Below are 5,435 nucleotides of genomic sequence, written 5' to 3' on the forward strand. Positions count from 1 at the left end.
GTAGCTAGATGTCTTGTATGTCAGCAGGTGAGGGCTAAGTACTAGAGACCTGTCGGATTTCTACAGAGAATTCCTGTTCCTGAGTGGGAATGGGAACATATTACCATGGACTTTGTGGTGGGTTTGCCGAGGACACGACGAGGCCATGACACGATTTGGGTAATCGTCGATCGATTAACCAAATCCGTGCACTTCTTAGCGATCCGGAAGACTAATTCCCTGGATCGATTAGCAGATCTATATTGCAGGGAGATCATCAGATTACATGGTGTCCCTTTGAGTATTATTTCATATAGAGACCCCCGGTTCACGTCTCATTTTTGACAGAGTTTGCAGCAGGCCTTGGGCACGCAGCTTTATTTCAGTACAGCTTTCCATCCACAGACAGATGGACAATCAGAGCGGACCATTCAGACTTAGAGGATCTGCCGAGGTCATGAGTTATGGAATTCGGAGGCAGTTGGGGGGACCATCTGCCGTTAGTGGAGTTTGCTTACAACAACAGCTTTCATTCGGCTATCCAGATGGCACTGTTTGAGGCGTTGTATGATAGACCTTGTCGGGCACCCGTCCTCTGGGATGAGGTTGAAGAGGCCCAGTTGTTGGGACCTCATGGAGTTCAGTAGGATGCAGTGTTGGTCCGTACTATCAGACGGAGGATGTCAGAGGCGTAAGACCGTCAGAAGAGTTATGCTGATCGGAGACGCAGACCACTAGAGTTCTCTGTTGGCGACCATGTATTTCTGCGAAGAGATTTGGCCTCAGAGGTAAGCTAGCTCCGCGGTATATTGGCCCTTTCGAGATCTTGGAGGGTATCGGAGGGGTAGCTTATCGTTTAGCACCACCACAGCTTTGGCGGGCGTTCACGACGTATTCTATGTGTCTATGATGATGAGGTATATACCCGACCCGACACATGTGTTGACAGATATCTCAGTTCCTATTTCTCCTGACGTCACCTATGAGGAGGTTCCGGTACGGATTCTAGACCAGGAAGAGCGTCAGTTGCGGAACAAGACTATCCGACTGGTTAAAATCGGATGACAGTATCATTTGGACGAGGAGGTTACTTGGGAGCTCGAGGATACTATCCGAGCTTGATACCCCAATTTTCATTAGAGATATGTGGTTTAATTTACCGTTCAGCATTTATACGCTTTACCTGTTGTTAGTAGTTGCTGATGGTAGATATCGAAATTTGGGGACCAAATTTTTATTAGAAGGGAAGAATGTAAAATACCGAAAGTAGGCGAATATTAATAAGGGAATTTTCCAGGATTTTTGGAGATTTTTCGGGAATTTTTTGGAGCTCGTACGGATGAGTTAACGAGGATAAAAATGGAGCCCGGGAAAGCCTGTTTAGGCTACCCTGTTTTAATGAGGAAAAGTTTTATTTTCTTTTCCTTTTTCTTTTTCTTTTCTTTTTCTTTATTTTCTCTCCTCACCCGCTCGATTCTTTCCCCAAACCCGCGCCCCTTTTTCCTCACTGATCTATGCCCTACGGCGCTGCCGTTGCCCAACCGGCGCCGCAAACCCACTGCCACCCTCTCCTCTGCCGACGCCGACGACGCCACTACCGCTGCCCTCTCCGGCCACTCTTTCCGTGTGCCCTAGAGCCACCGTCGGCCGAGCCGCTTCTCTGCCCTAGCGCTGTCTTCTTCTCCTCTCACGCGACGGTTCCTTCTCCATTTCTTTTCTTCATTCCGCGTGAGAGCCACCGCCGGCCGAACCCTCCTTCTCTTCCTCTCCCGAGCACCGGTCTCCGGCTAGTATCCCGTGCCTTAGCCGAGCAACATTACCGCCGACACTCTCCTTTCCCCCTGTGCTGTCAGAGACGATCATCACGGCCGATCTTCATGCCCTAGCACTGTCACTGGTTACCCTATGAGGAGTGCCCTAGCGCCGGCTTACCTTTACTCCAGTGGATCGTCGACCGAGCAAGGGTATTCGGTTGGTTCCGGCTACCATTGTGTTGGCAGCTTATTGTTGACTCTGCCGATCCATGGCTTCCTAGCTGTTGAAGAAGAAGAGGAGGTGAGAACAGGTTATTGTTGGTATTCAGTTTTAATGTCAATTGATGTGGAATAGGGATTTCAAAGAGTGACTTGTTTTGGAATCTTTGTAGGTGTTATTAGCCATTACAGCTCTAGCTATGCTCTTCGTGGACGATCCTTGGCTTTGGCCAACCTTCCGATCTTAAGTCATCCTTTGATGGTGAGCTATCAGCAAACCACTTGAATTCGGGTAAGTTTTGAGGTTGATTCATGATGCTTAGTAGTTGATGGTAGTGAATTTGATTGGATAAGTGGATCATTAGTTTATGTGTTCTTGGATTAAATTGATGAGAAGGAAAGGGTTGGATCAGATTAGAGGGATTAATAGTTGATATGTTGATCATAGATCCTTAGTTTTATTGAATACCCTGTATTTGTAGGATTTGAGTTGGATGCGATCTCTTGGACTTGTTGAGGACGATTGATACGACCTGCGTATGAAGGCGGGTACCTCTTGACTTATCTTTTATGATAATGTCTTTGGATATGCATAGTATTTTATAACTACAAGCAATGAACATGTTTGTCTTTGGTATGTCACTGTTTGATATCCATAGCATGTTAGGTTTATCGCCTGTGACGTATCCGTGCTTATATCATGTGATTTATTGCCATGAGTACTGTATTACCATGAGTATCTTAGTTTCTAGAATAAGTGACATACCATGTTTTACTGAGGTTAGGACTAGGTTCTGGACTTTTGGTTTCAGTCATGTGTATCGAGATTGTCTGATACTTAGATTTTATGCCATGACTGGCTTGTGTACCCCTATTTGTATATCATATATGATTCGTGTACCTAGACCTTGATTCTTGATATGTGCATATTGTTGGTACATATGTTATGGAAGGAGATATGTTTAGGATCTAGGTTGCTATACCATAGAGGACCTGTATGCCCTAGATCCGTGGATTGACCTACTGATACTGTGGTACCCATATTATGTATATATGGATTTTTCTATGCTGATCAGGATATTCCATACTTATTATGTTCAGGACATAGGTTTTTGATATTCTATCTGACCTGTGTACTATAGATTTTGGTATGTGACCATCGCTTTTATAGTACCCATTTTGTATATATGGATATGGTTATGTTGATCAGTTTTTGTTATGCATAGTGACATGCATCATGATTGCATGCTGTGCGATTGTCGGCTCCACTATGGTTGAGCCGATCGCCATACGATCTGCACACACCCCACGTGGTTTAGTGGTATATCGAGCGGTGTGTGGCGGTTCATTGTTTAGCTCCGTGGGTCACGCGTGACCCGGTAGGCCGTGCCCGCTCGTGGCATTTAGTGTAAGCAGTAATGCCGTGACGGTGGACTCTGTTTAGCTCCGTTGGTCGGTGACTCGTGTGGTAAGATACCTCCCGTCGTCGTGTCGGAGATGAGGCGTTGAGCTCCCCATTTATGATTTGGGGTCGCGGGGCGAGTACTCGACAAGATCCCGTCCACTCGGCCACCATCGAGGCGATGACAGAGTGCAGTTATCTACCCACTCGGTCTCGCCTTTTATGTGTGAGAGGACTGACTGGCGTCAGGGATCATTAGCATCATATGCATTGATGTATTTATATTCTTATGATTGTGTTTCACGATTTGGTTCTGCGATTTGGTTGGATCGTACTTTTGACTGCATGTGATTATTGATACTTCGTTTGACGACCCTTTTATGCGGATAGAGTTCCGGTGAGTCTGACTTCCTCGTTACCTTTCGGTTTCATATTCCTATATATGATTAGGAAGTCGTATTCCATGTTTGTTCTGTTAGATATATCTTACTACTCACGTCCATTGGTATTCACCGAGTTGTTGAACTCACCCCGTTGACACTATATTTTTCAGTACCAGGTTATTTATGGTGTCGCTTGGCGCATCCTGTCTGCTGGTCCCCACGTCACATCAGAAGACTTATCGGTTTCACGTATGTTTTGTTTGTTTTATGTATCAGTTTGTTTAGCTCTGTACTCTGGTTTTATTTTTGGAGAGTTGATGTTGTTATGTGGTGTTTTGTATTTGTTATTGGTTGTGTAAGCCTAGCCGGCTAGTAGTTTTGTGTTTTGGTTTTGTACAGCCGAGTGTTTATTTTTGGTACAGCCGAGTGGGCTGAATTTGATATTAACTGCGTGGTGTTTGTTTTCTTTTATTGTTATTATTCCAACCGCATGTGGCTGAGGTATATAGTGCTTGTAGAAAAGTTTCAGATTGTCCGCCGTACAGGGGAGATGCTGCCGAAATTTCTTCGGACAGAGACTCCTCTGGGGCGTGACAGTGGTGGATGATCCCATACCCAAGAAGGCCGAATGCCTCGCCAACGACTTGGAAGTCAATCCTTGAAATAGATATTTAATCAACTTCTGTAATATGGTTTAACTTTTGATGAACACATGGGTTGAACTTGTATTAATAATGTTAAGATTCGTTTGCAATCCAAGTTTAACTTATGAAAAACACATGGGTTGCTAGAAAAAGTTCTGTGCTTGTACAAATTTTTGTACAGGGGAAACAGAACGGAATTCCGAGTAGCGCCAACAGTCTTGACAGAGCAGGTCTTGACAGATCTGGCAAAAGAAAGACAGGGTGAGCAGACAGATCTAGCGAGTAGACTGGTCGACCGGGTGGATGAAGAGACCGATTGGGAAAACTGACGGAGGCCTGCAAGAGTCGCAGTTTCCTTGAAACAGATTCACCCCCACCTTCAGCTATGCTTCGAGGCTTACTCGGGTCGTCTGTTTCCCAGGATACAACGGTTTGACCGTGATCCCCACCAAGCACTAGTGGTCACGGCGAACTGAGTGGCACCCGATCGCTATCACGAGCACTCTACCGAGCAGGAGTAGCACGACAGAGGAGGGAAATGAGGTGAATAGCTTTTGCTTGCTTTGTTGCGTGTGTTCTCTACGATTCGGCGCTCAGGTTGTGCCCACACACGAGTCAACATAGTTCAGTGTAATCTGGGCTCTGAATTTGCACCCCTCCCTCCTGCGCACCCACATGTGAGAGAGAGCCTCTCCCCATGCATTTGTTCACATCCTCAATGCATGTGAATCAATATAAACCAACCATCATGCCATGAAACTCCCAATGTGGGACTAAAGTCTCATTCACAATGGAGTCTCTTTCCTCTTCCACCTTTTCTCCATTCACTTAAATTCAACATTTGAAACCTTTCGTGGCAGTCCTAATGCGACACTTCATAGCGAGCTCTCTATTGGCTTCCTTTGCTCATCTCTTGCTTATGGGTTTTTTACACCCCTCCTATATGGTAATCTTGCTATTTCTTGATTACTCTTTTTCTGAGTGAAAGATTCACGTAGTCTTTTATTAATATAAAAGAATCTTAAAACCTTTGAAGACCTTTTTTAGGTTTTTT

The 5,435-nt window shown here is 45.2% G+C and overlaps 1 long non-coding RNA gene across 1 annotated transcript; it reads left to right on the top strand.

The window, feature by feature from the left end:
* The first annotated feature begins 1,466 nt into the window (after nucleotides 1-1,466).
* Nucleotides 1,467-2,563, top strand: LOC122000144. The gene is made up of 3 exons (XR_006116972.1): nucleotides 1,467-2,034; nucleotides 2,126-2,244; nucleotides 2,435-2,563. It is a non-coding gene; the product is annotated as an uncharacterized LOC122000144 (long non-coding RNA).
* The last annotated feature ends 2,872 nt before the right edge of the window (nucleotides 2,564-5,435 follow it).

The sequence above is a fragment of the Zingiber officinale genome, chromosome 7A, assembly GCF_018446385.1.
Source record: "Zingiber officinale cultivar Zhangliang chromosome 7A, Zo_v1.1, whole genome shotgun sequence".
In the NCBI taxonomy this organism is placed as follows: Eukaryota; Viridiplantae; Streptophyta; class Magnoliopsida; order Zingiberales; family Zingiberaceae; genus Zingiber; species Zingiber officinale.